General features: G+C 47.7%; 1 protein-coding gene across 2 annotated transcripts in view; it reads left to right on the top strand.

Moving 5' to 3' along the window:
• MAF (MAF bZIP transcription factor) overlaps positions 1 to 25,458 on the top strand; it is a 192,683-nt gene extending 167,225 nt beyond the window's left edge. The window contains exon 3 of one of the 2 annotated variants that reach the window (XM_082489344.1): positions 24,209 to 25,458. The gene's annotated coding sequence lies outside the window, so the exon portion shown is untranslated. Of the gene's footprint in view, positions 1 to 23,436; positions 23,544 to 24,208 lie in introns of those variants that run through there. The other variant, XM_082489345.1, reaches the window with a different exon arrangement.
• The last annotated feature ends 393 nt before the right edge of the window (positions 25,459 to 25,851 follow it).

Genomic DNA, 25,851 nt, shown 5'->3' with positions numbered 1-25,851 from the left:
TGACAAATTACTGTTTTAACTAACAGCACTCCAGCGCCAGGCCCCATGCTTTTAGCAGCGCAGCTACCCACAAGCCCTTTTTGTGGTTCCCTTGTCTAGCTCAATTTAAACCCAATGTGACTCTGGCTGAGAGGTGTTTTGCAATTGCCTACCACAAAGTGATAAGGGGCTCCTGCAGCAAGATGACTTGTATGCTTCCCCAAACGAGCCCTCCACATTTAGGAAGGTCGTCCGTGTCATTTCTCTAATTTTCTAACCACAGAAATGTATATTTAGAAAAGAGCAAGGAAACTTCCTTTACCCTAAGCAATATTGCATAATGATGGAGGAGGAGGATTAGTGCAAAGGTTTTTCTTTGAGCAGAATTCTGAGAGATTGGGAGCTGGAAAGCCTGAATAATGACTTATTTCAAATATGCAAAGCCAGGGCTTTCTGTGTTTTTCAGATCGGTTGGTGTTTATTACGGTGGGTGCAAGCTCTGTAGCCCATCTCTTAGACAGCCCGCGTGTTTCCTCCAGTGCCATCCTCCTGGAGACCCGTGGTCCCTCTCGGATGCTCCTACCTGGGGCCTCGGCATTTGCCAGCACAACCTCCTTTGTGCCCGAGCCCTTCCCAGGCTTGTCCGAGCGCTCCTTCCCTCGCGGTCCTCCCCATCTCCTGCCCCTCACTGGGTTTTAAAGAGATGCAGGCGTTGCTGTTATTACAGTTGCACTACAGGGCTCAGGAGACTGAAGTGTTTAGACACAAATGCCAAGAGTAATAACGAACGGTCCTAAGTGCCCACGGGCCGAAGCCGCAGCTCGGCGACGGGTCTCCAGACCCCGTGTGATAGGTGGGGGAGAAGGCAAAGAGGGGATCCCCGAGGTCCTGAGCAGGAGGTGCTGCCTGAATGGGGACAGCGGGTGGCAGGCGAGGTGCGGCGCGGCGAGGTCTTTGCATGGGCTCTGCAGCCATCGCTCTTCTCCCATGGGCTCATGGCTGTGAGGTATAAAAGAGCCACAGGGCCGTTTTGGGTGTATGTGAAGTTGGTGTGAGGTCACCTGGGGCCCCGGTGGGGACAGGCGCTGCCCCGGGAGGGATTCCGGCTCCCCAGGGATACTGGAGAGCCCACTGCCACTGTTATTCCAAACACAGAAGGTCTTCTAGCCCTCTTCAGCACAGCAAGACAGGTCATTTTGGGCTCTTTTCGGTGTTTTCTGGCAGCTCCTTTCTCAGGGACCTTGCTCTCCTCATGAAGGGGCCATAAAGCCCATCACTTCAAGGTGAAGACTATATTGGGTGGTAGCTACCCAGCAGTTAGGTGTTGAACAATATAATTAACCTCATCAATCTGTCCTTCTGGGCCTGTGATGCTTCAGGAAATGTGTCTGAAGCTCCCTGAAATCTGTGATTTCAGCACGCGCACACGAGGCCGATGAGGTTCACCCTGATGGCTCACGATGAGGCTCTCCTGATGGTGTTTTTCAAACTTGACCAAAGTCCACCTCCAGCGAAAGGAAAGCTTTTACCATGACACTCATCTAAAGCCGAGAAACTTCTCTTAGGTGAAAGGCCGTGGCACTAAACAGCCGCAAATAATCATACGTGGTTGTACTGAACGCATGAAGGCCGGGGATTTAGAAGAAATATATGGTGATTAGGCCTGGTTGGGAATTGAACCATCTTTCTGTCAAGAAAATTAAAACGGTTTGGAAGTTATCTATTTTGCCTGGCCTGGCTCAGGGTATGAAGCAATCGTTGGAGCAAAGCAGACCTGGCTAGTTCTGTTCAATAAAGTTTTAGGAAAGGATGTTACCGCTGCCTTGCACAATAGCCGCAAAAAAAGTTAGTTGGAGGATGACTAATAGTGGCAGTGGGAGTGTGATACGTGAGAGCAGAGCCTTGGATCGGGAACCTCGTTCCCAGCTTTTCTGATGGAAGTTTGCATTTAAACAGTAATATTGGCATCTCATTTTCAAATAAGATTTTGGAAAAATTCTGTGAAACTTTTCTATTTGGAAGCCTAACTTTCTCACAGTAACTCAGCAGAGGTTTGTCCCTGTGCACAGCCTAATGGATCAAAAGTTCAATTTCTGCATAGTCTATTACTTGCATACTCAATAAAATAGGATGCTCGAATGGCTTAGCTTTTTTTTTTTCTTTTTTTCCCCACTAAATGCAATTTTTCCCCTCAAAGATTACTGAAAATTACTTTTGCAAGTCAGTATGAAGGCTTATCAGTCCAGTGGTGTTCAGATCCCATATTAACTGCCTCACATTACTGTGAACAGGAACTGCTGTAGAAACCAATGGACTAAGAATGTAAAGTACATACTGCTGATGTACGTCCCTGTAGTAACCCTTTCCCATCATAGGTACCCAATAGACTCTTCTTCCACAGACAATTCTATCTTATTTTAAAAAAATGTTTCATTATAGAACTTAAACTTTCCTGATGCTTTGGGGCTGTATCAGTCACAGTGTTTGTGACTGATGAGCACAGAGAGCAAACACTCCCCACTAAGGAAACATGGAGAAAGATTGCTTTCACAGCATGCTCAGGGCATATTTAAAAAATTATGTTTCAGCACAAAAGGAAAAGAATTTAGCCTCTGCATGTCAGGCTGCTTTAAATATTTTATTTTGCCTGTCTTCAGAATAAGTGAATCCCAGAAGAAGCCATCCCTTGGGGCCCAGCCCTTCAAGGATATGGCATTCTTCAATCCCATTGATTTTAGTGGACCTTGAAGGCACTTAATACTTCATAGGCTCAGTCCCATGCCGCAGAAAGGTTACCCTGTGCGTGTTCACCTATTACAGCTGCCAGGAGATTTAGTACCGTTTGGTTTAGCTGACAAAGGGAAGCTAGGCAAGTTCAAAATCAAAACAAGGAAAAGGTTTGTAATAAAGAAGTCAGTCTTCCCTGGGTTAAGTTACCAAGGGATGGGCTCTCCCATCCTATAAAGACTGTACAAGGACTCTACCTTCACTTCCAAAAAAAAGTGCTACAGCTTGTGAAGACAGCATGAGTTGCATGCAAGACCTGCAAAGTCAAAGTCTCCTGTCTGCATTACTGGGATGGACACGGAGATGAGATGGTTACTGGAAGATACCTCTGCCCTTAAGACATCTACACCCATTTCATATACGATAGAGTATCTGAACTGGAAAAAACCCAAACCCAAACATGTCAAAAGAACATCAGCATTGACAACTGAAGGGCTTAAATGCCTTAGTTTTGCTTTCTTACAGGACTGTAAGTTGCCTTTCTTGTGCGCATCAGTCTGTGTTTGCATCATCACCAGTCACAGGTTCATTATTTCATGCAGGACATACGTACTCACGCAGTATTTCTTTTCATCCTTACCAGTCAGCAAGTAGCCGCAGACCTTATATAGAAAGGCTTCGGATGCCGCAGTGCTCTCTGCGTGATGTGCTTCCTCCTCAGCCTTGCTGTCCTGCCCTCTCCCCGTCACACGCGCGCTCCCCAGACGCTAATGAACACATTTCACCTTCGTATGGGAGGAGGAAACGTCAGCCCCACTGTAGAGATGAGGAAATGAGGCATATCGCAGTGAAGGTCAAAAGTTTCCATTTATTTTGGTGCCCAGTTTGAGACACCGAAGCATGGTTTCTCAGAGCTCGGTGTCGCCTTTTGCAGGTGGCAAAGGGCAATGCATCTCTGGTGGCCTCCTGCCTCCCTGTCCTCAGCGCCAGGGAATCGGGCTTGGCTACTTCCACCCTCCGTAAGGGTATTGCCTCATGACAATGACCGTATGCTGCAGGAAAAGAGCTTTAAAATGCCACGGCACCACCGAAACAGCCCTGCTCGTCTGCCGTGGCGTGGCGTGTATGGCAGCGCACGATGGGGTCTGCCTTTGTGGCTCACTCACCTGAGTCACGGTGACTCCAGCAGCTTTCACACGCAGAGACTTCTTCTCTGCAGTACCATCTGAAGAAGGGAAAACCAAGTTTCCAAGGAGATTGATAACATTTTTGAGTAAAATCACTCTTTATTATAATCCAGTCCCTTCGGGTGCCTTGCCTTTTTTTTGTTGTTTCATCATAGTATTTAGGCTGGAGAAGAGCCTGTTGCTCCTGCCCGTTAATTATCACTCCAAACCTTTTATACTATTAATTTCTTATTATAGCTCCACGTTTAATATGCAATATTGTAAATACACTTTCAGATTAGCTTGCTGAATCAAAAGAAAAAGTGTTCTTAAAAGTTCCTCAAGGCATGTTTCCCTAATGGACTGTGTGGCATGTGGTTTCAGGGGAGTTACTCCAGTTCAGTTCACTTCCTAATGTGCGCTAGAATTTTTTTAACCTTTCACAGAACTTATCTATGTAGAAGGCCAGGTCTTCTCCCCACACTTGTGCCGGTGCTGACCATTTGCTTATTTAAGAAAAAAAAAAAAGTCACTAGAAAATGCTACTGGATTGAAAGGGGTGTTTTATACTGGCTTGTCTTAAAGATAAATTATTAGACAGAGGACAGAGAAGGGACAGATTGAGGCCTCTCTTTAAACCATATAGAGTCGACCTTTACATGTTAGTCGGTTCCCAACTAGTGACCTATAAGTTGGTGGTCTCAGCCAACCGCTTGTGGCTTGCCATTTGCGCTGAGGGTATGGGTATTTTGCAAGCGTGGGCAAATTACAGCTTACTGGTGTGTCATCATGAAGGACACTCTCGCCGATAGGCAGAAGGTAGACAAATGTCAGACATTTAGAAATACCCAAAGGTACCGCGGTGGCAACACTGGGAAGAGGGCTTGGTTCTCCAGGGAGTCTCCTTTTGTGTGGCCCCTGCCTCCAAGCTCAGAGGAAAACCAAGAGCTGCCAGACCTTCTGCCGGAGCTACAGAATTATTGGGAGAGGAACTGAAAGCAAGCCAAAACCAAACCCCAAAATGCATTTGTTTTATTGGTGGTATATGTTGGGTTCCTGTAAAAAAAAAAAAAAGATAAAAAGAAAAGAAAAGGAAATAATTTTTTTTTTTTCACCTGTGCACTGGCACAGAAAGTCATGGAAGCCAAAAGTATATACACATTCAAAAACTAATTGATGAAGTTCACGCAGGATAATAAATGCAGTGTTTGGGATGCAGTCACCAACCTGGGACATCACAGAAGGGCTCATCCCCACAAAACAAGGAAGTTTTTGGAGGAAGGGTTGTTCCCTCCGGCACGGCTCCTTGTCCCTCCTTCCTCCGCACCCCGCCGGGGATTTGCACATGGCCCAGTCAGAAACCAGCAGCCGGACTGGATGAACCATTAGTCTGATCCACTCTTGCAGTTCCCAAGGTCTTAAATTTGCCTGCAACAAAAGCGCACATATATCAGTTTGATAATGTTAGTTGCAGCCTGGACGAAAACACAAATAAGCCACATGGAGCGAGACACTGTGTATGCAAAGTAAATCAGTGTGCAGCAGCGACAAAAATCAAAGACATGCTGCTGACTGACAATAGTCTGCCCCAAAATAAAAAGTAGGTCTGTCCGTGGGCACAAGGAACATACTTATTACCTTCCCTCCATCCTGCGGAGCTTTTTAAGTGAGCGAGTACTGGTCTCGCTCAGGCAATTTACATGAGCGGAAGTGTGACAAACGGGGACAGTCCCTACCTTGAAGTAACAGGCCACAGAAGGGAAGTTTAGCAAAAATAGGAGCCATTAATAGTCATTCCACCTCGCTCTGTGAAGTTCACTGAGGTTTAATTAAAGCACTGATACGTTTTCAACTGACCTTATTTTCATACCTGATAATCAGTAAACTCATTATCATTTTTTAAGCTTGGGTTTGAATCTAGCTAATTAGCACTCTGTGGGTCAGCATCCAAGTTAAATAAAGACAAGGAGGAAAACTCCAAGATCTGCATATTTCAGGGGCTCCCTGCAAAGGCAAGTGGTCATCATGTAATGCCACCAGCAGGAGGCTGAGCTGGCACTGCTGGGAGGTGCTTCAAGGCTCTGGGTGAGCACCAGCCGTGCGGTGGGGGCAGGACCTCACCGAGCTTTGACAATCAGGACATCAAAAACATCTCAAACATCAGCTTTTTTCAGCTGAACCCTTTGAACCCCTGATCTGTACCAAGCAGGTCTGGAGAAGAGCAGGGCACAGATTTCACAGCTCCTCATTGCACCTGCAGTTGGCATGTGGGGAATGAATGAAAGGACAAGAGAACCAGTTTGCAGCGCTGGTATTTCCAGGAGGGAACATGACCTCTGTGCTCAACATGGTGCTCAGCTGCTCCTGGGGCAGGCCCCAGCCCAGGCTGGACAGGCCTTTCCCTCACACTCAGCACTCCCTGGGCAGGAGAGGTCCAGGGAAGGCCATACTTCAGTAAACACCATCAGCTCGTACCACAAGAGAGACAGGGACGGGCTGGGGGGTGCAAAACCACTGCAGTTACCTGGGACTTCCAACAAGAAAACTGGCAAGAAGAGAGGTGGACGAGCAGTGCCAGGCAAAGCGAGAAACAAGGGGGTCTGGGCCACATCCATCCCCATCCCCATCCCCATCCCCATCCCCATCCCCATCCCCATCCCCATCCCCATCCCCATCCCCATCCCCATCCCCATCCCCATCCCCATCCCCATCCCCATCCCCATCCCCATCCCCATCCCCATCCCCATCCCCATCCCCATCCCCATCCCCATCCCCATCCCCATCCCCATCCCCATCCCCATCCCCATCCCCATCCCCATCCCCATCCCCATCCCCATCCCCATCCCCATCCCCATCCCCATCCCCATCCCCATCCCCATCCCCATCCCCATCCCCATCCCCATCCCCCACAAAACAAACCACTCCCATCTCCAGCAGCCAGGAACTGCCAATGGTTTAAATACTGGGGAGGAAACAAATAATTATAATGCTTAGCACCTGGCTTTCACTTTGCACCTTGACAGCCCTGCACAGCCATCAGCTAATGAACTGAACGAGGTGTTCAATTACACAATGATTGTTAACGCTCAGTTAAAACCTACAAAACTGAGCACCAAATGGTAGAGCTGCAATTTCAGCTGGCAGCTTGGAGGCACCTCCTTCGGAATCGGGGATGGCGCTTAGCAATACTTAAAGCAAACTGTTTCTCCTCTTCCTCCAGCTTCTCCTGATGTTTGTGTGTAATAGCCTGTTCTTAAACGAGCCTCTCCCTTTCCGGGAGCTTGTCAATCTTGTGTTGGAAGATGCTGGGTACAGTATACGTGAGGTGTGCTGGGCAGGCTGTTGATTTTCTTAGGGGAAGGCTCTGTTGCGAGGCTTTGCCAAACCCAGGATCCACACACAAAAAAAAAAAAAGAAAAAAAAAGAAAAGAAAAAAAGACCAGTCTGTAAAGTAACTAAAACATTCAGCGAACTCTTTATATCTACCATAATTGAAACCTGACCAAGTCTTGCGTTTCTTTATAATTTAGAATTTGACGAAACCTTCAGCATCTCTTTTGTACATGCAGATGTGCAAACACGTGGCTATAACAGCCCACGTGATCAGCTGCAAAACTAATGGCTGAAGCACGTGATAAATTGCATTTATTCCTCACCTTTAGCTGCTTCACCCGCCTGTTGGCCATCTCCTTTGCCCCGCGCGCGGTGATCCGTCGCCGTGGGGGATACCTTTCCCCTCCCGCTTCGCCCCGCGAGAGCTGCTCCGCGCCCCTCAACAGCCAGCCATAAATCTGCTTCTTCCTTTCCATCCGGGCAGAACGACGGGAGCCCTCCACCTCCAAAGGCGGCAAATCCCCACTGCCGAGGAGCCCTGTCCCGCCGATTCCCCCTGCGCTGCCGCTGCTCCTGGCGCCCGCCTTTGATTTCGTTACGCGCACGGGGCCAGGCAGGGCCGTCCCCACCGTCAGGGCTTTAGCGAGCACAGGCGGCTCCGGGGATTTCCTCGGCAGGAGGAATTCGGCAGCTCCCACGGCTGCCCGGGTCCTGCCCACGCTGTCGCGGGCTGGCGGGGCAGGTCGTGCGCGCGATTCACCGTGAGTGTGCCCAGAGGAATCACAGTGCTGCGCTGTCTCCGGAGACTGCTGGTTAAAGAAACTCACACTTCTGTCTCCGCGAGCATCATTTTACCCTCAATTTTATGACCCTAGATGATGAAACCGTACACAAGTGTAGCTTGCTGTTATTTCCTTCCCCTAATCCAGTTTGCACCGAACTGACAACATTTTCCCCTCTCTTTTTGCTCTCGTTGCAGAGCGCCCAGACTACAAGGTCATGGGGGGGGGGCGGGGGGGAAGCATACCATCGTCTGTTTATGTGAAGAGGCTTTTTGACGCCTTAAGAGGCAAAACAAGATGGCTGATGTTATGAAGCTTAACAGGGGGCTTCACATCTGGGTGAACGAGAGCTGGCGAGGAGAGGCTCGCACGGCGCCTCCAGCCGTCGCAGCCGCAGCCTTTCCCCGCTGCCGGCAGTGTGGGGACCGCTACCCGTCTGGGATTAAGTGACCTTTATTCAGATCAGCCCTTGCACTGCACCAGGCACGCGGCCGGCTTTTCTTTCCGGACACGGGGTGGAATTTGTCAGATGTTGCCTCAGCTGTTATCCTTAAGGGAGTGAACAAATTTTACGGTCGTGGGAAGGGAAAGTAGTAGGAGCTGCCAGGTGAGAGAAAGGAAAGAATTCTTTCTAAACTTGAACTACCAAATTTGATGGCAGGTGTAACAAAGTGCCTCGCAGGGAGGCGTTAGCAATGTTTCTGCATCCCTAATTTTGCCGCCTCTGAAGACGCGCAGCGCTGCAGTCTGCCTGAGGTGTCCGCGTGCCTCGGAGCCCCGCAAGACTTCGAAATATTGCTGCTGTAGTGCGGTATTTACGGCGTTTGGAGAAAGGGACTGGGACAAAAAACTCCGGGGGTCTAATCCTGGCCCTGCTGGTGAATTACAGTGGGACTCCCATGGAGCTACAGCCCTCCCTCCCAGGCTCCCTGCCACCCCCGGCATTCCTTCGCTCCCCCGGATTAGGTTTCCTTCCCACACTTCCCACTCTCGCCCGGCACCGGGCTGCCCGCACCGACTCAAAGCGGGCGACGCTCCCACTCACTCACGGGTCATAAAAAGCTCCGAGGTGAGCGGGGCTTCGCCCTGCTGCTGTGCGTACGCTCCCCGGATTGTAAATACAACTCTGGAAAATCATTCATCCACGAGTTGAAATTGCATTCATATAATAATGGAAAGGATTTTTAATTTTTTCGTTCCTTCTGGTTGAGGGAATAAACAAGAATACTTGCAAGGGTCTTTTACAGAACAAAGCGATGGAAGCGGCAGAGGAGACGGTGCTTTTAATGAAATGTGTATATTTACTTGTAAAAACCCGCTACGGATGCATATGCCAGGTAATAAACAAAGGGCTGGAAATCTGTCTGATCAGCAAGTCTATGACTAGCTACTAATTAGGTGTAGCTCATTTAGGAAAACCCACTCAGCTGCCTGAGTTTTGTTTGGGGGGGACGGGACGGGACAGAAGGAGAAGGATGCGGCTGTGCTGGAGGAGCAGCGACAGCGATGAAACGAAGCAAGTCTGAAGCAAATCTCTCTCCTCCTCCATCCCAGACAGGAAGGCTAGACCCGTTAGCATCTATTCCAATAAACTCTGGGGTTTAACCTTTCCCTTCTCCATCCCGGCGTTTTCTCACTCTCTGCTAGTGCAGCGCAGGGAGAAACCCTCTCGGAGAGGGGTGCGTGACCGGGGACCCGGTTGGGGTCCCGACTGCAAACCCTGCGGGGCCGAGGTCCAACCCTCTGCACAGGTCCAGGCACCGACACGTGTTGTACATGCCACCAGAGCAGCTGGGAGGAAAGCAGCCCTGCTCTTGGCACCTGCGAAGAAAATGAGCGCAGTGCGGGTTTCAACCGTGGCGTAAAGTAGTCCTTTAAAAAAAAAAAAAAAAGAAAAAAAAAAAAAGCGGTCTTCATAAATGAGACTTTCTTGGCTATGATCATTAAAATAAGTGGAAGCAAAGAGATTAATAATGAAGTAACCCAAGCAAATCAGACAACGTAGCCTGTCTCCCATCTATTTCAATCTGAAGTTCATTTTGGCTCATGCATCTGAGTCTGAGTGAGTTTTCCTGATTGATGGATGATAGCTCACATCCAGGGTTTTTCTTTTTTTTTTCTTCTTTTTACACTCAAAGGGTTTTAGAAGGCATGGTTTTGGAAATACCCATTGTCTGAGCTCAAAAATATATAGGTAGTTTCTAAATTGATTTTTGTAGACAGATGCTCTTTCCATTTCATTTCACTTGAGAAGAAGATATCTATTCGGTTATCTTGCTGGCTGTGACAAACAACAGTAAAATACCATAGCAAAAAAAAAAAGAAGCAGAAAAAAAGAGTTGATGACAATTTTATACCTAGACAGACAGATAAAAACAAAGGCATCCACTTTCTCTTACGCACCAAATTCAGTGTGAGACATCAAAGTCTCGGTCCGTGCTGAGCATCGCGGCAGTAACCTAGAAAAGCATCTTCCCACGTGCTGAGCTTTAGGGACGTAAATAATCCCGGTCAGAGCGTACCCTCGCGTGCCCACGGTCAAGCGCATGCTGGAGTGCTTTGCTGGGTGGGGTCAGCCCATGTTTTGCCATCCTGCATCCCACCCTTACGAAACCGGGAAGCCTTGAAGGCTGTGCAGAGGTGAGATGAGATGCCCACATGCCAGCTTTCTGCTCGGGAGCTGCGCGGCACAGCCCGGTCTGGGGTCTGGAGATGCTACACCACGGCCGGGAGAGCGCTGGCCCTCAGCAGAGCCTCAAAGGCGGCCCTGATAAAGACATAAGTGTGCATAAATTAAATCAATAAGCTCTCATTAAGCGCTAGGTGGTCCGTGTGGCCGAGCGGGGACGGTGACGGCGGGGAGGTAATATGCGACCCTCTCGCCGCGATGCGCAGCGGCGCCCAGCCCGGCTCCCGCTGCGGCGGCAGGGAGGGGGCAGCTGGCAGCAACCCCGCCTTTCCCCAAGGGATGGGGACTGGGGCCGGGTCAGAAGGAACCCACCCTGGGCGTCCTCCAGCCCCCTGCACAAAAACCGTCTGGTCCGGGGAGGGCTGCGGGGCACCTTCCCCGCTCAGCGGAGGGGCAGAAAGGGGCGTTCCTGGGTGGGGGCTTCTCGGCTGAATTCCTGCCGAAAGGCTTACGCTAATGCGGCTGGGATGGCATCGCATTATTAATGGCGCGGTAGGGTTCCTCCAGCCTTGCGCAGGAGTCTTTTTATTTATTATTTAATTCTAAATAAACAAAATAAATAAATCATATCACTTATATGCTGTACGGGTAGGTGCGACGGAGAAAGCAAAGATGGATGGATAACGTCACATTTTAGCCTAATAGCTGTGCCGTTCCATGTTATATTTACGCTGTTTGATGTTTAGCTGCATCAGTATCAGAATATTAAAAGCATTTTTTAAAAATCAATAATTAAACCTGGATTTCATTATTATTCAGAGCATACACATTCGCAGACCGGTTGTATTAAACACGACACAAATATCATACCGTATGTAATTGTACTCACACTAATTGCGCATTGTGGCACATTATGGGGTAATGATGCTTGAAGTTACCAAACAGTTCAAAGATCAAAGGCCACGCAGTCAAAGATTTTAAAATAAAGCTCCTGATTTGTGAATTTATGATAATGTGCTAAATTTGACCTCTTCCCCTCATATAAATAACTATATATAAGTATATAATTATATAATAATTAGCCTGTAGTCCCACAGCAATTACAGAGTTAGTTATTTCCATGGGTATCCGAGCCCTGATAAGGACGGCGATACCTGGCATCTCCCCCCACCTCCTGCTCTGCATTTCTAACTTTCCATCAGTTGCATCCGTGAAAATATCCTGGGCTTTCCGAGTCCGTTTTGCTGTGGGTTTCACCAAGGCTAGACTTTTATCTCTGGTTGCCGGTTCTGTTTAATTGGTAGTTTGCAGATAATAGAAACTCAGAGGAATATTATTCATTCATCTTCAAAGAGCTGGAAGCCAAGAGGCTCTGGTGGGGCGCCCAGGAAGCCTCGCAGAGGACTGAAATGGGAAGGCAGCGTTTTTATCACCTTCCCCATTCAGAAAAGAGAGCGAGCGAGCAAGAACGAGCAAGGCAGCCTGACCAGGAGCCAAAAGGAGATGATTATGTGGTTATCCAGAGGGATTCTTTCTATTACTTGAAAAATCAGAGCGCAGATTTAGAGAGACAGGTTGATGTGCTCGGGAAGATCAATGAATATGAGAGGTTCATTGATGGCATATGCTTGGGCTTAGGTGTAAGTGGCAGCTTCAGAGGCAGCGACAGCAGAAGGGAAGGAAAAAGCTGGTGGTCAGTGGCGTGCCCTGGGGTCTGCACTGGCAAACAGAGTGCCCTTCCCAGCAAGAAGATGCGGCGCCAGTGCCTTGAAGCAGCAAAGGTGGGGGAGATCTCAGCCATAGATAGCAAGGAGTGAAATTTTGAGCAAAGCACCGGAAACAAGCACACCTGAGAGAAGCTCCGGTGGAGCCCGAGACATGCCGGTGGTGGGAGCTGGTGAGGAAGGGGCTCAGCGGTGCCCTCAGGGACAACTGCAAAATGCAAACAATGAACTCGCCCAACAAAATACTCACAGCTTCCCGAGGGGAGAGAGGTTGTTCAAGAGTCAACGTTTGCTCACGTGGTCCTTTAACAAAACTACCTTGCAAGCCCTCGTCATGAATAGTTCTAAGATGCTCTCCTGCCCTCTGCAACTCTTTTGTTTATCCTGGTCTGCAATCGCTTCAACACACTCACCCAGCCCATTGTCAAGGGGCAAAAGCACTTGGTCCCACTCTTCGGCAGAAAAGACTCTCCATCTGTTACGCATTGATAGAGTGAGCTGCTGAAGATAGAGGGACTAGGAATATTTTTGTTGGCACGGAGGAAGAGGCTTGGCGAGAAAGTGAGTTAGGGACAATAAAGATAGCCAGGAACTCTGGAGCACCGACCTCCAGACGCATCCAGGGTCAACGGGGAAAGTATATCAAATATGTTAACAGAAACCGGGAGCCAAGCACTAATTTTAAGGAGGCCTGGAAGATATTCTTGCTAGTTCAGTGAACGTTTTAAAGCAACCAAAGTAGTTTCTAAGATTACGGAGGTTTTTTGTTTGTTTCTTTCATCTACTGCCTTTTGCAGATGCAGTCAGATTTCCGAAATTTGGAAAGCCGAGTCATTGATTCTTAACTTAGGGCCAGGCAACAAAGTCTGAAAACTTAATTTTCATAATGGTTAGTGGTGTAGAGGAGTTTGTGCCTGTATTTTATATCTTACTAAGCCATGGCAATGTGCAACGATATAAGTAAGGCGTATATTTTAAGGTAGTGGTTCGCAAAAAAACATTCTGTCATGGCCATCAATGGGATTTCAGAAAGTTAACTGTCGTGGCAGATATAAATATGAACGGGTTGGTTTAGGAGTTCTTTAGGAGACTCATTTTTATGCATTTTACTATCAAGTCCACATACGTGAACGGATGCTTCAAAGCAAATTGGAGCAGATTCAATACTGAGCATCTGACCTGCTCTCTGCCCATCCCGAGTTCTGAATAACACCTTTTCTGCCTTGTTAGGATGGTATTAATTTTCAGGTTCTTCTTGTCTTAAATATGTGAAGAAGTACATTTTAGATTTGCTAGCCATAGGAAACACATATACATTGTCAAACTGAAAAGTATATGTGCTAAAAGGATGCAAAAGGGCATAAGGATGGTGGGGCAGAGGAGAAAGGCAGGAAAAGACATAGCCATGGTCGGGTCCAGAATTACGGTCCAAGTGACTCAGCAATAGTCAGATTTCAGGCGATTCGAAATGCAGACGCTGCGGGGGGAAACCAAAGCATTTGAAAGCAAATCGTATATTAAACTGTATATGTATATACGTATGACAGTGTGTGTGAGATATATATGTATATATAAACACGCATTTCTACATTGATATACATATATTCTTGGGAGTGCGCCTGCGAAGGTATGTCTGTACAAAAGATGCCATTGCCCTCGCACTCAGGAGTAATGGCATCCATGCGAACAACTGCTCTGCTGTTGAGAAAGCATTTGGGTATTGTAAATTGCCAAAGGGTTCAAAACCAGGGGGCTAATATAAAAACAAGGAAATTAGGACTAATCAGATTATTCAGACGGAACTATTGTATTTCATTCAAAGTGCAGTAAACATATGGATTAATCAGCCAATAAGACCACCGAGGCAAAGACTGTGGCTCGTGCTCTGGAAAAAAATGATTTCTTTTAATTTTTTTGTAATTTCTACTTGTTCATGGAATGAAAACAAATATTTAGATGACTGACTGACCAATTCGATGGTGAAAGTCGTTTGAAGTGTAGTTCAATTGATCACGGATGGGCGTTTCACTCCTTTTTCACTCCTTTTTTTTTTAAATTTCTTTTAACGAGAAATTGAGGGAGCTATCTTCTGTGGTTTTTAAAGTCTGTCTGACGGAAGCGCTCCATATGCGATTTACAGACTGAAATAGTAAATTCACGTAAAGACTAATTTTAAAGCCTTGCTCGGCTCTCCCTGCAGCACGGCACTCAGCCCGGCGGGCGTGAGGTCTGGGCTGAGCACGCTCAGCGCCTTCGTGGCCCCCGCAGGGCTCAAGTCAAGCGCCTATGTGTGCGATGGCGTTTTTAGCTCATGGTTTTTGGGGACCTAAGCTGTGTTAGCGCTTCAACAGACAGGTCGCCATCCAGTTTTCAGCTATTGGGGGGTTTTGCGAACGCAGAATAAAGCGGTGAGCAAGGCAATCGTTCACCTAAATTATTGGTAGCTCCCAAGAACATTTGGGAACCAGGTGGGAGAGGCGGTGGGGTAAACCACAGCTTTCCCTTTACACCTTGCTGCGCTGAGCCACGAGACGGGGTAGGAGAAAGGCGGGAGCGCAGGTGGGATTGCTGCTCTGCCTCGGCCGCTCTCGGGCACAGCCCGGCGTGCTCCGGCTCTCGGTGACGAGGGGTTTGCCCTGGAAACCGCCGGCCATCGCCCGTAGGAAGGGATGACATCCTCAGCTAAGCTGAGGTTGCTCCTTGAGATTATCCTACAGGGGAACGGGCAGACGGGATTTAGCGCAGGGCTGTGCAAATGAAGGTGGGAAAATCCAGGATAACCGTGAGCCGGGCGAGGTGGCACAGGGGTGCTGAGAAAGGGATCAAAGAGCCGTCCTCTGGCTCATCTGCGGCGCTGCGGCCGTGCACTCACAAGTGCAAACCCGTTGGTGAGAAGACAGCAACCTGACATTTGGCGGCACTGGCGTGCAATGAAGAAGCCCCGTTTGTTTGCCAGCACAACCCCGAACCCACACGCGGAAAGCGCGGGTCTCTCCGCGGTGCCCGCATTTGCATAAAGAAATTTCACTTCTGTTGCAGCTTCCCTGGGAATACGGGGCGGGGGGAGGGAAACGGGACATGGACAGCTCTTCAGCTGAGGATGCTGTCTCAGCCTTATATAAATACCTGTAGAATTGCTCAAATAGTTCATTAGTAGCTTATGAGTTTGCGTGCTCGCATTCCTCGCTAGCTCTAATTGCGAGGATGTTGATTCGTACTGCATCCGACCGGAGCCGGCTAACGGATTCTCTGCTCCGTTGCCCCATTAAATGAGGTGTTACTGTATTTGACTCGAGCTGAAAAGGATCCCATCCCATTTAGTCGAGAGACCGGCTGGGGCTGACCTAGCTGGGGACAGATTTCCCTCCAAATCTCAGAGAAGTCCTCCTGAATATGAGATGTTAATTGTGGCAGGAATTAAGGATTAAACAGTCATGGCTTCAGGTTACTATTGGGAACTGAAATCAGGATTACAAAGGAAACTGGGCCATGCCCTCGCAATGCTATTACCCCAGTTCTCGAATCTAAAAAACCCTTAGAAACTCATCCTCGGTGACCAATAAAAACTAGCCTAAATTGTGCTTACTGAGGCCTGAGGAAGAGAGTCATAATTGTGCAGCCATAGTTGGGACACCTTTCAAAGCAGAAGATAACGTCAAGGGCGGGCGAGTGAAATTTGGCCCTGATTTATACCCTCCGCAACCTTCATTAGCGCCAAAGCTCCAGCGCCGGCCGGCCGCCGGGCCACAACCTCATCTCCCGCCCGGGGAGACAGACCCCGCGCCGGAGGCCAGGCGCTCGCCTCACCGTCAAGGCACCAAATACGTCGCAAGAGCACTTCCCCTTGGGCAGAGACTCGGATGAAGTCCCTGTGTAAGTTCAGCCTCCAAACTTGGGTACCCATTCACCTCGGTGGCTGTACGACCTCGTACATCCCCTGTGGGCAGGTGCAAGGCTGGATTCTGGTCGCGCGGGGGTGAGGTGGGAGGGGGTGAAAGCCAGATCCGGGTCCCCCGTAGCACCTATGGAAGGGCTCAGCCTCAGGGCGATGCTCCTCATTCAAGTTCTTGGGGGAGACGCTGAGACGGGCTCAATATTTATGGCGCTGTGGAACCCCGTACCTGACCCCGGAATACAAAGCCATCGACATGAACGGGAAGAAAAAAGAAATTCTGTGGTTGAAATTTATGTCATGGTAGCACATACTTAATAACCAATTAAAGCCAAGATTTACTGGGAGCTAAATTACATTTGTATTATAAATAGAACTAGAATATACTGTTACCGAACAAAAGCAAAACATCTTAGCATTTAATATTGTAAAAGACAAAGTAATCTAATGGACCCTAAATGTTAATGGGTGTAAAGATTTACAATTTAATTGCATTTTTAAGTCATCTTATTTTACAGTGCTTTTTTTTTCTATGTACATAGAAATCAACAATGTGCTGCAACATTATACTTAGTAGAGGCAAGAGCGACTTAAGGAAACCTGTTATTATAGGCAAGATCAGTTTATTACTGATAAATCCTCGCAAACATTTTAATCGAAACGAGCAGTGGACTTTCACTGACCTTGGCTGTACGCGTGCGAGACCTTCGTAGCAAATTAAGGCAGTGAAAAGCGGGGGGGGAGGGGGGGGGGAAGCCAAGAAAGGGAGGGAGTGGTGACATGACGATCTCTATTTGTAAAGCCAACAAGTAAACTATATTAGATTTGGGGCTTTGCTTTATGGCAGGGGAAAAGAAAACCTAGCAAATGATGAAACACGAAATTACATCTGAATAAATTATGAAAGAATAATATTGTATTTATTAAAGTATTATCAGCTCGAATCCAACTGTGGGAAGATACCTGAGGTTGGCGTTTTAGGACCTGCTTTCACAGCATATAGAAATGTTACAAACTTCCCAGAAACTGACTCCCGTGCTCGTAAAATTTCTCTTCCAGTTTGCGTTACTGCTTCAAGATTCATAAGCTGAGTTACAGTTATAGATGAATCTAACTCATATTACATTTGAAAAAATAAATGTGCACTAAAAGTAATTAAAGCATGTTGGTTCATGAATAATACACCATTTTACTACTATTTGCAGAGTATAATGAGACAAGCTACTAAATTGACAATGAATGCTCTATTATGTGATTGCCAACTGTTTTATAAGATATTGAACAGATTCATTTATTCTATCATCATGTGCATTATCAAGCCATTGCTTTTTAATAAATTAATTTCTCCTACGTCTCCGGAGCCTTGCTTTGAAATCTGGCTGAAGGCATAAATGAAATTAATTTTGTGGTCGGAGTTTAACTACCAGCGCCGGGTGACTTACAAACACGGCATCGCAGTTGGCAGCCGCCGCAGAAGGGGATTTCTGCCGGGCGGCCGCCGCAGCGGCGCGCCGGCCCTGGCGGAGGGGCTTAATTGCCGCGGCGAAGGATGCTTTTTAATAGCCGGCTGGCAGAAATAGTCGCCCCTGCTGCACGGGGCGCTCTGACAGCTCTTATCAGGGGCGCCGGGTGCCAGTCGCCCCCCTTCCCCTGCCCTTCACCCCCACCCACCGACACGCTGTACATCGACCTTTTAATTGTTTCGCAGCCTAAACCTGGGGACCCCACTCACTGGCGGTAAAGCAGCGCTTCGCCCCTGCTCGGGTGATGGCGTCATTGGGAAAGTAACGGGGTTGCGGGGAAGAATCTCCGCTCTCGGCGGGGCGCTGTGTCGGAGGAGAGGATTATCCGTGAGCCCCCGGCTGGGGCTGAAACAGCACGTAACGTCCGTACAGCCCCGGTGCCGCGGAGCTATCTCGCTCCACGGTAAACAACTTCTAATTGCGGCTGTTGACAGGACTCACCGTGTTATAACTAACCTTGCTGCAATGTTATCGTTTCTGAAGGGAGCCGTTCTCCATATTTTTAACAATAAGTCTGACAGGTGTCATATTAAAAACAGGGCTCAATTCGAATGCAGCTATTCCCACCCGCCCTTCCCTTTTCATTCTTGTGCCTCTGTAATGCATGAATTTCTCCTGCTCACAAAGATTAAAGGAACAGCTTTGCTGCAAGGAAAATACTTCGGGTTTGTTTGTAGTCCGGGTACGTTCGAGATGGTCTCAGCGCCGGCTCCCTTCCTCCTCGCTTCTCCAGCCACGCCGGCTGAGTGCTGGCAGGGAAAGAGAGGGAGAGAAATAAAGCCTTCCCTGGGATGAGAGGTAATTCAGGATCCATTGAAGCGAAATTTCAGGCTTCTTTTGAACTGTGACCCGCGGCGGCCGGCCGGGCGCTCCGTGGGCTGCGCAGGCTGTGATGCATTGCTGACTGCTGTCCACCAGAGACCCAGCCCAGGCCAGCAGTTCACTTACAAGTTTACACTGGATTTAAGTCAAAATGCTAAAACGCCGGTGTTCAATCACCGCTAACTGTGTGCTCGGCAGACAGCTCCCAGCAGACTCTGTGCTTGTAAAATCCAATACGCCGCATAAAGCGAGGGTTTATGGAGGTGCGAGGGGTTCAGAGGACATTTTTTTTTTTCCCTTTCCCTGCTGCTTGGTTTTTCGGGACGCCGCTTTTTAGGCACTGGGACGGCTTCAGCTGCGTCCCGCCCAAACCAGGCCGCGGCACGCCGCGCAGAGAGCCGCATCCGGAAAGGCGCTACCCACTCCCATACCCTTTCCCCATCTCTCCTGCCCTTCCGCTCGGGCTGTCCGCAAAAGGCAAAGCCCATTTCAAGGCCATTGATTACCTGTTGAGGTGATGCTCGGAGCCAGGACCGGCGTGGCTCCCGTGCACTCGCGTTCTCTCACCGCCCTCTGCAAAAAAGCTCACACCCACCAGCATCACGCGCGCCTCCCAATCTCCGCTGAGAACGCTACAGAGCTGCTCAACCCGCCGCTGTTCAAGGATAACACCAGCTGGAGGAAAAGGGTGCCTGGTTTGCCAGGGGCCATCGCGTAAATCCAGTACGAAGCCCCCTAATTCAGACCGCGCTCGCGTCCCTGCGGGCGCTGCACCAGACCTGCGTAAGGTTTCCCCGTGAACAACGCGCACGGTGCGGACTTCGTCCCCAAAGCGTTGGCTAGTGCTCAGTGGTTAAAACAGTTCTTTTAAAAGAGCCAAGATAACCAGCCAAATTAGTCTCACCAGGCATTTGGCGATCTGTTCGGTACTCCCTTAAGGCAGATGATGATTTTCTGGGAGTCAAAAAAATATATATTATTTCTTCCTCTCTCTTTTTTTTTTTTTTTTTTTTTTTTTTTGCATAAGCAACTGCCCAGCAAATTGATAAGAGCCCTTTTTAATTAGATAGTGAAGTTGTATGGGTAATGTTCCATATAAAAGGTCTATAAAACACAGCAGAATTAATAAAATGACTGCTCCTCATTTAATTCGGGTCCTCCAAAGGGATCCGTATGTCTTGCTTTGGTCTGTTTGTAGTACTTCTCTCCACCGCCCAGCCGTGAATTGATTAAAATCACATTCCTCACTTAAAACTGGAGCCCAGTTGGTAAGAGATACTGGATAGTAATTAAGGTCTGTGCGCAGACACATGAACTCCCCATTAAAAAAAAAAAATACCAAAAGGAATCATTGCGCGTCGCTTGGATTATATGCAAACACAGCTCATGTTGACAGCTACCTCTGGATGACTCCATCAGTACACACTTTATCTCCAGCTGTCCAAGTAATTTTCCCAGGATTTTGCCCCTCTTTTTCACTCCTCTCCACACAGATGGATTAGAGCAACAAACGGTTTACATGCTGCACATCATTAGCTATCCTCCCTCACTACCCAGCAGATAACAACTGGGCTCTATCATCAGGACATTCATAACACCTTGACACTTTTACAACTATGCTGTTCTCTGCCAGAGCAATCTTCTCTTTTAAAGCATGAAGCTAATTCACGAAACACCCGTTGGAAAGTGCTCTGCAAACGCAACAGGGGTGGGGGAGAGAAGAAAAAGCACAGCCCAGAAAAGGCATCTAGTAAATAACATAGTTAGCACTGTAAAAAAGAAAAAAAAAAAAAAATCAAGAGAAAAGCGGCGCATTCTTTCTCTCCAAGATACCTCTCTCTTTTCCCGTCGCCTCTGTCCCACGCTGAAGGGCACCAGCAAACAGCCGCGCGCCTGTGGGCTGTATTTCGGTGCTCGCATCCCCGGGTCGTCGGGGCACCTTCCGTGCCTGGCGCCGCTGCGGCTCTCGCGGGCTGAGGCAGGCGGAGGGTCCGCGTTCGGGTGCTGTGCTCCCGGCCACGGCTTGGCTGCCCCCTCTGGGGACCGGGATGGGCTTCGCCGGGGGACCTCTTTGGCAAAGGGACTGGTTGAAGGCTTCAGCCGGTACCGTGTTCCCTGTTGGGTATGACCAAGGGCTATTCTGGTTTTCCTAAACTGCCTCCGGTCTCGGGGCACCTTGGCTCTAAAAGATTTGTTAATAAAACAATGCGTTCCCTGCGTAGGTTGGGATCCCGCTGCAGTGCCCGTGCGGGCTCAGACACGGGCTTACATTTGGAATAAAACACAAGCCTCCGTCAGCCGCTGCGGATGGAAAGCAATGCGTTTTAGCAGCGTTTTCCGAGCTTCTCAGCATGCCCCCCTGCCGCCCCGACCATACATTTAAATGTATAGTACACGCTTGTTTAAAAAAGAAATACATAAGGAGAAAGAGTAATTACCGTAGCTTAAATGCAGCCTGATAAGAAGGGCTTGCACAGTCTGAGCAGCTGTTCCACTGCCATTCAGATTATGAAAATATAATCCTAGAGAACCTTGTCAAGATAAATACAGAGCATGAAATGTATAGGCACTTTTTCCCCAGCCACATATAATGATCAATTCCAAAGCCACAAGTGATACCAAAGGACAAAATAAGATCTGTCTAGACTTTCTCGCTTACAAGATATTGATCATTCCAATGGTAAACTGGTTAGTGTAAGTGTGTTTGGCTTGAAAGGTCGTGAGCTTAACACCTGACAGGGAGTTATTCAACCTTGATATAAGTCAAATTATTGCAGTGTTGCTGGAAAGACTTTCTCTAATAAAAATCCCTACCTGGTCTGAGAATATCTGAAATTTGTCTTCCAGATGTCAAAAGAAAAGGCGGGGGGAGAGAGAGAAGTCAAGACTTGGCATGGGTTCCTGCTGGTTCACCTCTATCTGGTTTTGCGAGTAGAGGTCCCAGTAGTCAGTTACTTTCTGGGCAGACCACGGGCAACATCTGCTGCACGGACAGCAGCGGAAGCTGTCACTGATTGAAATGGCACCTCCGTTCCTCTAAGAGCTTCTGGTGGCTCTTCGCTCCCAGCAAGGGAGTTTGCTCGCTCACCTACGTGGACTTGACAGACCCAGGGCGCCCATACAGACAGGGGCAAAAAACCCACCATAAAAACGGGAAATGTTGACTTTGGAAGGAAAGGAGAGGGGAAAGGGTCAGGCAGCACCCTCCAGCCTGGGGGGGGGGGAAATGCTCTGCGGCATCACCCTCCAACGTCTCCCCTCCAGAAAGCCCTGTGGGGCTCGAGCGGTGCATCAGGGACACGGCCCTTACCCAGCCGCCTCCTTTTTTATGGGGATAAGGAGCAAGCGCTTATTAGGACAATTAGGAGCTTGATGTAAGTTTGCTGGATCTTTTCCAAGAACTATAAATACCCGATCTATTTTGCTTTATTCAGTTCTTTTTGTTTTGCTGATATGATACTAGTTAAGGTTAATGGGGTTTGCTTTAATATTAGACACAGGATCACTTAACTACCTTTAATGAACACTGGAGTCAATGCATTGCGGAGTAATTCACACAGACATTGCCTCAGGTAAATCAACCGGAAAAATGTAAGCCAGTCAAATAAATAAATCTGACCGGCTGTAAATGTGCCAAATTTTACACCAAAATATATTTGAAAGCCAATGACTTAGGCACATCTAGGATATTAAAATGGAGGGTTTGGAGTCTGTTTCTTTTCAATTGCTTTTCCTTTTTAATGTCCCCTGCACATCCCTCCTGTGCTGAAACCAAGCTGAGAGCGCAAGAAAAATTATTTTCACAAGTGTTTCTAATAGAGGCAAATGCTCTGCAGCTTTGTGCCATTTTTTAATTTGGAATGGAAATAAAAAAAAAATAAAAGCTTTTTTATGCTTGGCTATCTCACGCAGGAGAGTGAGCCGCAAAAAGGAGGACAGAGAGAGGGAGAGAAAAGAAAGAGAAAGAGAAAAAGACAAAGGATGAAAGAACAAAAGAAAGAAAAAGGCAAGAAGGAAAGAAACGGAGAGAGAAACTAATTTTATCTCAGTTGGAGAAAAGAGTGACAGTGAAATTCTAGACGGGGTAACACGCTAGTGTCAATAAATATTTATTAACCCGAAGTAGGAAGCAGAGGAACCCAAGCAACTCAGCGAAGGTTGGGGCGTAGCTTACTTCATACTAATGCAAAACTATGCTAACGTTAAAAATGCTTTTACCTCGTAACACCGAAACAGTGAGTTGTGTACGGAGGAAAACCCCCTCCCAGGTGTTCTTTGAAGCAAGGCAGGCAATCTCTTTAAGTACTGAATTCTCATAAAAGCATGCAATATTTCAGCAATAAGGAACGACAGGGTGTTCATTATCGGTTATTAATGTTTGCCTAAATGGAGCAGAAGGTCCAGGCCTTCGGGGGAGTGCAGAGCTCCCGGCATTGCTTAATTACTGCCTCTTCTTAACCCAGCAATGCCAAGCTCTGATGCGAAGCTCTGCTCTTGTAGACCGGCCGTAGTATTATATGAGAGTAATTCCGTTCGGCTGTGAAAAGGAAAAATAACGCGTTTGAGAAGGCCGTTGCACAGGTGACAGAAGCTAATCAGTTTTTCTCCCCAGATAAACTCCAGACAATACAAGGGATTTGACTGTAACCATCACCTCAACTTGCAAACACTTTGACCCACACCACTGCAGTTCTCAGCAGCATCTGGCACAGACTGGACAAAACTTCCAGGAGACAAGAAAGAACTTTTTTTTTCTTTTTCTTTTTTATTTCTCCCCCTCCTCCCTCCCCCCCCCCAAAAGACTGACAAGAGGTGCTGCTTTTTCTGGAATAGCCCCTTTTATTTCTTTATTCCACCAGATGTGTCAGTGCAGGAGCAAACTCATTAGGATGTGCTGGCCTTGGGGAAGGGGATTGCTGGAGAGAGCAGAGGAAGACGCGTGGGCAGGATTGCTTATTCACTGAAGGCTGTTGCTACCAGGCGATGTAGCAGGTATAAGCAAGGCCATATATTCTTTACTACCGCTTTAGGAAAGGCAGGTAAGGAAGTGGCCAGGTAGGGAGCGGCTGAGGCTGCTCTCGGGCAGAAGCTTGAAGGGCTTTGGGGAAAAGAAAGAGCCCTCGTGTTCTCTGCATTAAGGCAGCTCAGCTAACGCACCCCAGATCTGAGGGCAGCGGCTCCCGGGTTCCCCCTGTCCACTCAGGAGACATTGAATTTCACAGACAGAGACTTCACTTGCAGACGTTTCAACCCCTATGTGCGTAGGAGGCTGAACACCACCTACCTGCGAAGACCTCGCACTAAACCACAATTAGCCATAAACTCAAAAAAATGGAGGTGAAAAGACTGTAGTGTGTGACTGTAAGGTATAGCTGTTACACTGCAATATCGTAATTCCTTATGTAAGTGTGGTGGGGTTTTTGATGGGAAGATGCTATGGCTATTTCTTCCAGGTGAATGCGTGCCTTTATTTTACTACCTGTTCAACAGCAAATCAAACGCGTTATGACTGCAGACAAGAAAAATCACGGAAGGCAGACTGTTAGCAATAAATCATAAAAAATAAGAGGGTCAAATAAGCCTCTATTAACAATGTGTCCTTCTATTTATTTGTTTATATTCTGTCTACAGAAAATGTGATGCTGGACTGGGGATGGCTTAGGACAACCTTCTGGCATGAAGACAGCTACAAAGCACAAAATACAAAACATGAACTCAGAAAGAAACAAGAAAAAAAACAGCATTTTCTTGGCATCAACAAGAAGCTCTTTATTTTTCCTCAAGTTTTCTTTTCTAAAAAAAAAAAAAAATTGGAACTAAGACATTTGCAGAAATGAGACAAACTTTCTCTTCAGGTGACAATATTCAAGCAAGCATGTCGTTTTATTGAATTTAAATTGAAAGAAAAAAAAAAAAGAGATTTGGAATGGGATACAGAATCAGGAGAACTGAGAAACTGTGAACTTTGAAAGAAAAAAACCTCCTTAAAACTGTGAACTGAGAAGTGGATGGAAATACCATTTAAACCCCCGATTACACCCTGTGTGTTCTTAAGGAGACAACATCATCTTTGCTAACTTGACGGTATTTAGGGAATGGTTTACAACATAACTTTAATTATAATCTTTTACAAAAAAAAAAAAAAAAAGAAATATTTAATTAGCTGTGACTTTACCGTTTCTGTTCAGATGTCTTATTGCACCTTCTTTTTCTAGACAGCGCAGATGTATTTGCAGCCAGCAGTCAAGGGCAGGAAAGATTTCTTTCCTTAATAATCTTTTTATTTGCCACACCCAATAAAATCCTTGTAGGGAAAAAGAATCAACACAACTCCCGATCAATACCTAAAGCCTAACAGACAGTAATTATCAAAAATAGAGAGGAAATCCCATATTGGGCTACGTACCTACCCATTAATCAAAACAACAGAAAATAGCTGCAGCGTTGCTTTTCTAAAGTAAGACAAAAGATGCCTCCTTGGGTTACACTTTGAACAGGCTATAATCAAAAGAAAGAGAACCAAGACTAACTAAGCCCCAGGAAGCCGCATTGTCCCTTTAACCCGCAGTATTCCCCATTTCCCATTAGTACTTAACATTTTTCACGATGTTGTGACTGCTATTATTTCATTTAACACTGGTTAATCTGTATCTGAGGTATATGGAAACCCTCTAGATGATAAGATTGGACAGGTTCCAGCGCTGGCAGTTCCCGAGCGCGCACGCACTCGGTGTGTGTTTTGATCCTTCCAGGAGCTCCCTGTTATTGGGACTGCCTGCCAATTCGTTCTTGGAGCAGCCTCTCGCTCAGCTCCCACAGGGCCGCGGCCGTCGCGCCGCCCTGCGCCTCCTCCGCCGGCAGGCAGCGGCAGCAGTTGTTGAAGTACATCCCTCCCAGCCCCTCCAGCTCCGCAGCCGTGGCGCAGTAGACAGTTGTGGCAGCTCCTTGTTGCTGGAATTAAAAAAAAAAAAAGAGAGAGAGAGAGAGAGGGGGGAAAACCCCTATGTAAGTATATAGAGATGTTTTACGGTTGTAATTTTGACTGCGGTCCTTCGAAGCTGTGCACCTGATGAAAGCACGGGAGGGAAGCGTCGCGGCTGACGGGGCAACCTGCGCGGTGACGAGGCCGAAACACGGCTGAAGGTGCCGCCTGCCTGTCTGTCTGCTGGCCTCTTCACAAAACACACCTTAGTGAGGAGTCGGGCTTTTTTCTTTCCCTTCCCTCTTAGAGCAAAGGAAAAGACAAAGACGCTGCCGAACCCCAGCCCCGCTCT

This window comes from Vanellus vanellus (genome assembly GCF_965231255.1).
Source record: "Vanellus vanellus genome assembly, chromosome: 12".
Lineage (NCBI taxonomy): Eukaryota > Metazoa > Chordata > Aves > Charadriiformes > Charadriidae > Vanellus > Vanellus vanellus.
Note: the sequence above shows the minus strand (reverse complement) of the source record. Positions and strands in the feature narration are given on the sequence as shown.